At 43.4% G+C, this 12,342-nt stretch overlaps 1 protein-coding gene across 2 annotated transcripts in view; it reads right to left on the bottom strand.

Moving 5' to 3' along the window:
- rab11fip2 (RAB11 family interacting protein 2 (class I)) overlaps positions 1–12,342 on the bottom strand; it is a 92,334-nt gene that overhangs the window by 42,008 nt on the left and 37,984 nt on the right. The gene's annotated exons all lie outside the window — the stretch shown is intronic.

Raw genomic sequence — 12,342 nt, forward strand, 5'->3', positions numbered from 1 at the left:
GATCACGGCTGACCTATTACCTAACCCCTATCTCACCACACTATCTTCGTGTAGTTAGATTCCCTCACTATCCAAAATCTACCCGTTTTGAATATACTCAATGACTGAGCATGTACAACACCCTAAATCCTGAAGATTCACAATCCTTTGAGTGACAAAGTTCTTTTTCACTTCAGCCCTAAATAGCCAATCTTATTTGGGGGCAGTGAGCCCTCGTTTAAGACTCCCCCAGCCTGGGGAGACATCTTCCCAGGATTGATCTCATCGGGCCCTTAAGAATTTTATTTGTTTTAACGAGATTACTGTCTCAATCTTTTGAACTCAAATGAATATAGGATTATTTGTACTCATAGAACAATCCCCTCATGCCAGTAACTAGCACATTAAGTTCCCACTTTAAGTCACCCACTTAATGTCACTTTGTTTTAACATAGTTCATTCTTTATGGCTTGTTTTTCCAATTTCCATTGTCATTTTTGCACTCTGGCCTTGCACCCTCATGAGGTGCATGCAGGACCAGGCAGGGCCATGTTCTGAAGCTCTGATGCTGCAAGGAGAGGGGGAGGCCAGACATTCAGGAGCAGGAGTGCGAGGCAGGGAGCCAGAGCTAGAGGCTCGACCAGGACACCGAGATCCCATGGATATTTGGGACAGGAAGCTGCCAACTAAAATCCACAGATTTTCTACAGTGCAGAAGGAGGTCATTTATGTACCAACTCCCCAAAAGACCCAAGTCCGTCAACCACAACCCTATCCCCACAACCCCTCACATTTACCATGGCTAACCTATTCTACACATCTTTGGACACTAAGAGACAATACAAGTAATCTCCCTCCAAAGCCACCACTTGTATTGATTAATAGAATACAATCAATACAAGTGGTGGCTTTGGAGGGAGCAGGGCCCTTGGTTAAATCTGTGCCTACCACCCCCACCCCTCTTACTCCACGGTTCAAACCCCATCTTCAAGTCACTCAATCTCAGTATACCCCGGTTTAATCAATGCTAAACCCTCTGGCTCAATTAGGGCTCCCAACTCCCAATCAGTTCCCATCTAGGTACTGCCTCGGACTGGGAGCTGGCCAGGGCCTTAGATTGTTGAGTCGATGTCTTGAGTGGGGATGGTTGTGAGGACATGGAGGGGATAGGGATGATGTAGAGTGGAGCAAAAGCGCAAGAGGGAATTGAGCCAAATTTCAGGAATACCGTGAGCGAGACACAGAAACTGTGTTACTCAGTGCTTTTTTGGATGATTGTTATCTAATTTGAATTTATAAGAACATAAGAAATAGGAGCAGGAGTAGACCATCTAGCCCTTCGAGCCTGCCCCGCCATTCAATAAGATAATGGCTGATCTGTCGCTGCTCAGTTCCACTTTCCCGCCCTCTCCCCATAACCCTTAATCCTCTCTCTTATCAAAAACCCATCAACCCGCGTCTTAAAAATATTTAGCGAGGCAGCCTCCACCACTTCAACGGGCAGAGAATTCCAGAGATTCACCACCCTTTGAGTGAAGAAGTTCCTCCTCAACTCCGTTCTAAACCGCCCCCCTTTTATCTTGAGGCTGTGCCCCCTAGTCCTACTGTCTTTTTTGAGCGGGAAGAGTCTTTCCACCTCGATCCTATCCATCCCATTCATCATCTTATACGTCTCAATGAGATCTCCCCTCATTCTTCTAAACTCTAACGAGTACAAGCCCAGTTTATTCAGCCTCTCCTCATAGCTCAACCCCCTCAACTCCGGTATCAGCCTAGTAAACCTCCTCTGCACTCCCTCCAAGGCCAAAATATCTTTGCGCAGGTGCGGCGCCCAAAACTGCACACAGTACTCCAGCTGCGGCCTCACCAATGCCCTATACAGCTGCAGCAAGACCTCCCTACTTTTATATTCAATCCCCCTCGCTATGAAGGCCAGCATCCCATTCGCCTTCCTGACCACCTGCTGCACCTGCAAGCTGGGTTTTTGCGACTGATGCACAAGGACCCCGAGGTCCCTCTGCACCGTCGCCTGCTGCAGTTTTTCGCCCCGTAAGTAATAGTCCTTCCTACCATTCTTCCTACCAAAGTGGACCACCTCATACTTGCCAACATTAAATTCCATTTGCCATTTCCTGGCCCATTCTGTGGATGGTATAAGGTTCAAAATGTATTCTTTTGCGCAACTCTCTTCTATAGAAAGCCCAAGTCCATCTAAGATTCCAGTGTCATGGAATAAGATTCGGAATAAAATTTGATTCTATTAGCTGTTACTTTTAAAATGTTCACACCTGACTGTATGCAGTTATATCCAGTGATCTATTTTGTTTTACAAGGGATTCCAGTCAGGAAATGCACATTTATGGGTACAGCATTTCATACTGTACATTGGTTTTCTGGGCAAGTGCCTGAAGGAACCTAACTCTGTCTTTAACATTGATCATTACAGGAACCCGTGATTCACTTGAAATTTGTTTCATTTGAAGTTGCAACTTTCAGAATGCAATCACAATCCCCAGTGAGGATTTACACACAGTGAGCTTCTGTTATACTCTCCCAAGGCAAATTCCTTAGGCAAAATCAGAAGAGTATGCTGTGTTCCAGGTGTAATCTCACCCAATATCCCATATAATTTCAGAAAAGACCTCTGTACACTTTAAATCCTCTATAACACCTGCATTACTTACCTGTCAAAAAAAAAACTGATAAAAACTCAAGCTTCGATCAGATTTTAATGATTTTACATAAGCTTTAATAGTGAGTAATCACTTCTGCCTCTTAGCTGCCATTAATCTTTTACCACATTTTGACCAGAAATTTTGGGCAGGCAGGAGAAAAGGTGAAAATGCTTACCAACAAATCTTGCAGTATTCTGTGGATGGTATCAGGTTCAAAATGTATTCTTTTGCGCAACTCTCTTCTATAGAAAGCCCAAGTCCATCTCAGATTCCAGTACCATGGAATAAGATTCGGAATAAAATTTGATTCTATTAGCTGTTACTTTTAAAATGTTCACACCTGACTGTAAGCAAGCCTGGATTTGTGTTACCCTCCAGAAGAAAAAACGTTAACTATTTCAGAACACCCTTAAAAATTACTGAGCAGATATGAATAAATTAAAAGCTGCCATGAAATGGTGAAGGAGTGAGGAAGTCATCTTTTCATCACAAGAATTTTTAAAAATGTAAAATCGATCTAAAGTCAAGTATGTGATGTAGTCAGGAAGATCAAATTTTGACAGGTTTGCGTTTGTTTATATGAAAAGAACATATTAAAATGGCTAAGAATGAAAATTACAACAATAATATTGTGACTCGACAGAAGATTTTGATTTTATAGAATGGCTTTCAACTATGGGTCATCATTGCTGACTGGAATTGGTTATTTAACATGCAATAATTTTCATTTCAGTAGGATTTCATCTCATCATGCTGTAAATTGATCTTAAATGGGTTCAGCTGTAATAACGGTACTGGACTGTTTTGCCAATGCATGAAATGCAATCCCATAGTTGAACCAGAAATCAAGTTAAGTAATATGTGGACAATAAATCACAACTTGTTATTATCCATAAGCTGGGTATTACTTAACTATACATTAATGCAGAAAACTAAGATTTGATACAGCAAAGATTTGCCTTGGATAAAGTAGAAGTTCTATCACACAATGAAACCATCAAATAAGTCAATTTAGCTGTTTGTCAGCATTTTTGTGAATTTTTAACATAGATTATTAAACTGAAATTGAAAAAGGAAAATGCTGAAAGTACTCAGAAAGCACCCGAGAGCAAAGAACAAAGAAAATTACAGCACAGTAACAGGCCCTACGGCCCTCCAAGCCTGCACCGACCATGCTGTTCAACTGAAGTAAAACCCCTTACTGTTCCCGGGACCATTTCCCTCTATTCCCATCCTATTCACGTATTTGTCAAGACGTCCCTTGAAAACACTATCATATTTATCTAAATTGCAGAAGAATGACTAAGAAGTACTCTTTCACCAAAGTTTAGAGACTATTCACTAAGTTGAGTCATTATGAGGCAAAGAAGGGAAAACAATTACTGTTTTAGATCAATGACTTGTCAGAATGAGAAAATATTATACATTTAATATGTCTTAAGTACAGGGGCAGGGAAGGTGAAAACGTGAGGTCAAAATGAGGAAAGAACAAAAAGGGAATATCTGTGATGGAACAGAAGGGAGGATTGATTAAATTGCAGAAAAGTTGGTGGCACATGGCAAAATGAGGAGGCAACGAGGCAAGAAACAATAAGATGGGTTTTCAGGAGATATTCACGGGAACAACAGAATGCAGGTCTGAAAATAATTGAGAGCAAACTTGAAACTGTTAAACTTGTGTCAAGAAAAGGCGGCTGTAAACGGTCTATTTAAAAAGGAGAAGCTACTCCTTGAGCTTTACTGGAGAAGCGCATGAGTCGAGCAGAGGTCACAATGGGAGTGGGACGGAGGATTAAAATAACAAGCAACTGGAACTCAGGATCATGGTTGCAGATGGAATGGAGATGCCCAGCAAAGTGATCACTGAATTCATATTTTGTCTCCTACTGCAGAGTAGACTGTAAAATGAGCAGATTGAAAGTACCTAGGAGCAGATCTCAACATTGGGAAGGAAGGTGATGGAAGCGTGGTGATGAAGTGCAGGTGGTGACCGCCTGAGCTTTTATGGGAAGGTGAGAGGACGAGAATAGATGAGAAGAAAATACTGAGACATTGGAATAGTCTTTACAGGAAGCAGGGTAGGAGGAAGAGAAATCAACAGTTTACAGCAGATATTGGTTGACAGCTTATCAGACATAAAATTAAAAGGAAAGAAGAGGTTGAGATGGACTATATGAATACAAAAGAGACATGGAAATTTGACACAAGTCATTTCCAGTTAAAATGTTCTTTAAATCTGCTCACCTTGGTGTCCTTTGTGCATTGAGATCAATGACCTCACTGGATTAATGAATGACCTCATGGCAAAAGAGTCTCTAGATCACAATGATCATTACGTGAGAGAAGTGGGTCGAAGAGCTTTAAGTTTTGAACTCACTTGGGAATAAATTATTCTCACTCTCCTTGCCTTGTCTGAAATAGTGTGGTTAGCAGTATCCAGCAATAAATTGTTATCTCAATGGAACTTTCTGCATTTGGAAAGCTGTGAGGATGAGACAAGGAGGATTGATCTGGCTCTATTCTCCTCGACACAGTAGCTCTGTAGCTCAACTGCAACTGGCGATCTACCTTCAAATGAGGGAGCCCCAGATCAACAGCTTCAAAAACTTGTGAACTTTATCCCTTTTAAAAATCAAGTATGTTATTCAACTGCCAATCTCTATAGAAACTGTGTGTGTGTGTGTGTATGTGTGTGTGTGTGTGTGTGTGTGTGTGTGTGTGTGTGTGTGTGTGTTGGGATATTATAAAAGGATAGATAGTTAAACCAGTGTTAACCAGTTCTTGCAACTTGTTTAAAGAGTTTTGTTTTAAAATAAATCACTTATTCTGAGTTTACTGAAAGGAGCCTGGTTACATTAGCAAAGGTAAATAGTTGACCATTTTAGTCAGGGAATTAAACATTTACACTAATGTTATGACCTGTGAAGTAGCAGGACTAGACCAAGTGCGCACTCTTCCCATTTGGTTGGAACACAGCATATTATCTAAATGGAAGGGTTCTGCAGAATGCAACAGTACAGAATGATCTAGTTACGTGTCCTGGTGCATGAATTATACAAAGTTAGCATACATCTACAGCAAGTGATAGGAAGGCAAATAGTGTTGTTGCTTATTGCAAAGGTAAGATAGGAAAGTAGAGGCCACAATCAGGATCAGTTATAGTCTTATCAAATGGTAGAACAGGCTTGAGGGGCCAAATAAATGGTACACTTTAGCTCCTAATTCATATGTTTGGAATCAAATTGCAATAAGTGCAATACTGAACTTAACAGCTGGAATAAAGATATCACTACATAAGGGTAAACATGAACATTTTGTCTTGAACAACTTTGTCAAGGAAAATTAAATCTAACCACAGAAGTACAGCATGGACATGTTTGATACATTGCACATCTTGTATCAACGTTCAATTCAGCACTTCTGTGGTAGTACGAGATTTCCTAGAGAAAAATGTCTGCCACCAATTTGACTTTAGAATGACTGTATTATGATATCAGCCAGTACAAAGTTATTAAAATGACCTTTTGGGATTGTCAAATGACTTATCTAAGAACTTCAGCATTGTGTTGTAAAGTTCAGAGTAACCAGCTCTGTTCTTCATCCACATCAGCATTTTAAGTTGGTGAGAAATCATTTGTACATGTGTTTCTGGAAGCATGCAGAGCATAAGCAGCAGTTAAAACGGTGTGTACTAACATCTAATCTACAAATGATATTGGTATCTTAGAATATCAACATAGAGAATCCACAGACTTGGATATTTGGCTCTTGGAAAGGAGAGTAGGTTAAGACAAGTTCAATGTAAGGCTGGAAAAAAAAACCTGCCATTTCACTTCTGTCATGAAAAGAAACATACTCGCTAACACTGCAATATACAAGTGCAGCTTCAAACATACTGTGTGAGATGTCTTCATGTTATATTGATTAAAATCAGCGTGCCACATCAAATTTTGAGTATATCCAGGCATACTTCCCAACATACTTGACTTTGATATTCAATCTGGATAACTGATGGGCGAGAACAAGAAATAAAAATTGAATCAAAGTGTTTGAACTGCTGATCAACTTTGCATTTATATAGTGGGTTTAATGTAATAAAACATCCCAAGTTGCTGCCATAGGTGCACTACCAAACAAAACTTTTCACATAGAAAATATTAAGACCAGGGGACCAAAATCTGTAATCCTTTGGGCTATCTGAAGTACCATCTTAGACGGTGAAATACTTAGAGAGGCAAAGGTGGTTTTAGGGAAAGAATTCCAGAGCTTGGGCCCCAAGTAGTTGAAGACAATCATGAAGCAATGAAAATCAAAGATGTGCAAATTGCCAGAATTGGGAGATTAAAAGGTACTGTAAAATATTAATTTCCTGTTCATACACCTTGCTCTGTTTGGAAATATACAAACTGGCAATACCATCCCCAATAACACATTAGTAATGCATAATGTTTTCTTCTTAAATCTTCAATCACCTTAGGTTTACTTGTTCTTATATTTTGCTTCTTCTGATGACAAAGAAAGGTAGACGATTGCTAAAAAAAAAAGCTGACTTTGTAAAGTCCTGGATGACAATTGTGAATATTTCCTTCCTCACTGTCAGTAAGATCTGGTGCCTTGTCCAGGCAGCCCACCAGCAGATAAGAACTCTCCATGTATGGAAATCATAGACATGAACAACTTTGCAAATCCTTAACTTGAAAAAATAAACTGTTAATTGTGGCCACACGGTGAAGCCTTCCATTGTTTGCTGGAGCAGAGAGAGAGCTAAGATTTTACCTGTTAAAAACCTGTTTAAAATAAGTTTAAAGCACTTTACTCTTTGTAGAACTGTTTAAAGCATTTATTTATTATATTTACTGCTTTAAGAATTCTGAGGGTGTGGTGAAAAGGCATTTGTGGACCAGCCTGCTTTAAATCAGCGCCAGGTTTAAAAGGAGGCCTGGTGTAGACAGCGGGCAGCGTCTGAGCGGGCAGCGGAGTGAGTGGGAAGCAGAGTGAGTTAATAGGGCTTAATATCAAAAAGGGCTTGAAGGAAAAAGGCCAGGTGAGTTTGTTTGAAAAAAAACAAGGAAAAAAAAATTTTTTCAAAACTACTACAGCAAGAAACAAGGAAAAAAATTTTTTCCCCATAAAAAATTACAGTGAATAATGGAGGGGCATGTGATGTGTGGTTTCTGTATGATGTGGGAACTGGCGGACCCCAGGGTCCTTCCCAGTGACCATGTCTGCAGTAAGTGCAGGTTGCTGGAGGAGCTCCAGCTCAAGGTGGATGAGCTGGCCTCTGAGCTACAGACACTGAGGCTCATCAGGGGGAGAGAGGGTGCCCCTAGACTGGCTAAATCTAAGGGTCAGGGACAAAAGGGGGCTGCTGGGAGGAGGAAGGGGGGTGAGGAGCGGAGGCCTCAGCCTCTTAATCTGCATAACAGGTTTGAGGTTCTTGCTTCCAGTCTGGAAGAGGACGAGGCAGGTGAGGTTGGTGAGCAAACTGCACACGGTACAGTGATGCAGCAGGACATAGGCAAAGAGAAGGGGAAAAGGAACGTAGTAGTGATTGGAGATAGTGGGGTGAAGAGTACTGACACTGTCCTTTGTCACAATGACAAAGTGCACAGAAGGGTGTGTTGTCTGCCTGGTGCTCGGGTACAGGATGTCGCAGCTGGGCTGCAGAGGAACCTGGAGTGGGAGGGTGAGAACCCGGTCGTTGTAGTACATGTGGGTGCCGGCGACGTAGGCAAAGTGCGGACTGAGGATCTGGGGAGGGAGTATGAGAAGCTGGGAATGGAATTAAAAAGTAGAACCGACAAGGTGGTCGTCTCTGGGCTACTGCCTGAACTGAGTGCAGACGGGCGTAGGGTTGACAGGATAAAGGAAGTGAATGGGTGGCTCAGGGATTGGTGTGGGAGGAATGGGTTCGAATTTATGGGGCATTGGCACCAGTATTGGGGTAGGTGGGACTTGATCGGGCGGGATGGGGTTGGTCTGAATCGTGCTGGGACCAGAGTGTTGGCGAATCGAGTAAAGAGGACTGTAGACAGGGCTTTAAACTAATTGGGGGGGGGGAGGGTGCGAGGGTAGGTGACGCTACGAGGTCTACAGTTAAGGATAGGGTACAGGTAAGGGAAGAGGCCGAGGATGTCCCAATTGGTGGCGTTACGGCAAATAGGGTCCAGGTGATGGCTGGGATGAAAGTGCTTTATCTGAATGCACGAAGCATTCGGAATAAAGTGGATGAGCTGGTGGCGCAGATCGACACAAATGGATACGATCTGGTGGCCATTACAGAGACGTGGCTGCAAGGTGACAGGGACTGGGAGATGAATGTACAGGGCTATCAAGTGTTTAGGAAGGATAGGCAGGAGGAAAGAGGGGGTGGCGTAGCTCTGCTGATTAAGGATAGTATCAAGGTGGTAGCAAGGGATGATATCGGAGCCAAAGAGCAGAAAGTGGAATCGTTGTGGGTGGAGATTAGGAACAGCAAAGGGAGGAAGGCGCTGGTGTGTGTCGTCTATAGGCCCCCGAATAATGATCTGGAGGTGGGGCGGGCTGTTAACACGCAAATAAGTGCGGCGTGCAGGAATGGGACGGCAGTAGTTATGGGAGATTTCAATCTGCATATTGATTGGTTGACCCATGTTGGACGAGGTGGGCTCGAGGAGGAGTTCTTGGAATGCTGCCGGGATAATTTCCTTGAACAGTGTGCGTTGGAGCCGACGAGGGAGCGAGCTATCTTGGATCTGGTGCTATGTAATGAGGCGGGTAGAATTAGGGACCTTGCGGTGAAGGATCCTCTTGGAGAGAGTGATCATTGTATGGTGGAGTTTCTGGTGCAGATGGAGGAGGAGAAAGTGGGTTCCCGGACACGTGTCCTTTGTTTGAATAGAGGGGAGTATGGTAGGATGAGAGAAGAATTGGCGAATGTGGATTGGGGGAGTGTGTTGGAAGGTAGGTCTGCTGAGGAGCAGTGGAGGATCTTTAAGGAGATCTTTCTTGGTGCTCAGCAGAAATTTATTCCGATGGTTAAAAAGGACAGTAGGAAGAGAGGTAATAAGCCGTGGATAACGAAGGAGGTGAAGGAAAGTGTTAAATTAAAAGCGGAGGAATTTAGAGTAGCTAAGAGCAGTGGGCGAGAAGAGGATTGGGAAAGGTTTAAATGTCAACAAAGATTGACAAAGAAGCTGATAAAGGAGGGTAGGAGAAGCTATGAGGCTGGGCTAGCACTTAATATAAAAAAGGATAGCAAGAGTTTTTATAAATATATAAAAAGGAAGAGGCTGGCTAGGGTGAACGTTGGTCCTTTAGAGGATGAGAATGGGGAGCTAGTGGTAGGGGATGGGGATATGGCTAAGGTCTTGAATAACTTTTTTGTTTCTGTCTTCACGGAGGAGGACGTGAATAATTTGCCGGGTGTTAGCGATGGAAAGGTGGTAGGAATGGAGGGTCTTAATGACATTACTGTTACTAGAGAGGTGGTGCTCGACAGACTGGAGGGGCTGATTGTGGACAAGTCCCCAGGACCGGATGGAATGCATCCGACGGTTCTGAAAGAAATGGCAGAGGTTATAGTGGATGCCTTGGTGGTTATTTTCCAGATGTCGCTGGATTCCGGGGAAGTGCCGGAAGATTGGAAAACGGCTAATGTTACGCCGTTGTTTAAGAAGGGTGCCAGGCAAAAGGCGGGGAATTATAGGCCGGTTAGTTTAACGTCTGTGGTAGGTAAAACGTTAGAATCCGTCATTAAGGAGGAAATTGCGAGGCATCTTGAAGGGAATTGCTTGATAGGGCGGACGCAACACGGTTTCATTAAAGGGAAGTCGTGTCTGACAAATTTACTGGAGTTCTATCAGGATGTGTCTAAGGCAGTGGATAGAGGCGAGCCGGTGGATGTGGTCTTTCTGGATTTTCAGAAGGCGTTTGACAAGGTACCTCACAAGAGGTTATTGCAGAAGGTCAGGGGACATGGAGTTGGGGGTAGGGTGTTAGCGTGGATAGAGGATTGGTTGTCAAATAGGAGGCAGAGAGTGGGGGTCAATGGGTGCTATTCGGATTGGCGGTTGGTGACTAGTGGGGTGCCCCAGGGGTCGGTGCTGGGGCCTCAGCTATTTACCATTTATATAGATGATCTGGAGGAGGGAACCGAGTGCAGGGTGTCGAAATTTGCTGATGACACCAAGATTGGGGGAAAGGCAAATTGTGCGGAGGGTGTGGAGAGTCTGCAGAAGGATCTAGATAGGCTGGGCGAATGGGCCAGGAAATGGCAAATGGAATTTAATGTTGGCAAGTGTGAGGTGGTCCACTTTGGTAGGAAGAATGGTAGGAAGGACTATTACTTACGTGGCGAAAAACTGCAGCAGGCGACGGTGCAGAGGGACCTCGGGGTCCTTGTGCATGAGTCGCAAAAACCCAGCTTGCAGGTGCAGCAGGTGGTCAGGAAGGCGAATGGGATGCTGGCCTTCATAGCGAGGGGGATTGAATATAAAAGTAGGGAGGTCTTGCTGCAGCTGTATAGGGCATTGGTGAGGCCGCAGCTGGAGTACTGTGTGCAGTTTTGGGCGCCGCACCTGCGCAAGGATATTTTAGCCCTGGAGGGAGTGCAGAGGAGGTTTACTAGGCTGATACCAGAGTTGAGGGGATTGAACTATGAGGAGAGGCTGAATAAACTGGGCTTGTACTCGTTAGAGTTTAGAAGAATGAAGGGAGATCTCATTGAGACGTATAAGATGATGAATGGGATGGATAGGATAGAGGTGGAGAGACTCTTCCCGCTCAAAAAAGACAGTAGGACTAGGGGGCACAGCCTCAAGATAAAGGGGAGGCGGTTTAGAACGGAGTTGAGGAGGAACTTCTTCACTCAAAGGGTGGTGAATCTCTGGAATTCTCTGCCCGTTGAAGTGGTGGAGGCTGCCTCGCTAAATATTTTTAAGAAGCGGGTTGATGGGTTCTTGATAAGAGAGGGGATTAAGGGTTATGGGGAGAGGGCGGAAAAGTGGAACTGAGCCACGACAGATCAGCCATGATCTTATTGAATGGCGGGGCAGGCTCGAAGGGCTAGATGGCCTACTCCTGCTCCTATTTCTTATGTTCTAAAAATCTACTTCTAGAGAAATAAATTCTAAGCACAATGTTTTTTTTAGCTGGAACAAAAAAGCACATATATAAGTAGTAATGCAATTTAATATAAGAACATAAGAAATAGGAGCAGGAGTAGGCCATCCAGCCCTTCGAGCCTGCCCTGCCATTCAATAAGATCATGGCTGATCTGTCGTGGCTCAGTTCCACATTCCTGCCCTCTCCCCATAACCCTTAATCCCCTCACTTATCAAAAACCCATCAACCCGCGTCTTAAAAATATTTAGCGAGGCAGCCTCCACCACCTCAACGGGCAGAGAATTCCAGAGATTCACCACCCTTTGAGTGAAGAAGTTCCTCCTCAACTCCGTTCTAAACTGCCCCCCCTTTATCTTGAGGCTGTGCCCCCTATGGTTTGAGCTTTCTTATAACGCAAAAGGTGTTTTACTTAACTAGTCATAAAATGAAAAATTTGGTCTTTTTTTTGCCAACATTTTTCAAAAGGAGTAAAGCAAAGATCAAATCGAAAAGGACAACACACCCTTCTCCTCCAATACTAAAACAATACCATCGCCAAAGTCATCCCAGACTCCATTAACTTTTCCCAGGTTAACATGAGCAG

Source organism: Carcharhinus amblyrhynchos, chromosome 17 (assembly GCF_965287045.1).
Source record: "Carcharhinus amblyrhynchos chromosome 17, sCarAmb.v2.hapA, whole genome shotgun sequence".
NCBI classification, from domain to species: Eukaryota; Metazoa; Chordata; class Chondrichthyes; order Carcharhiniformes; family Carcharhinidae; genus Carcharhinus; species Carcharhinus amblyrhynchos.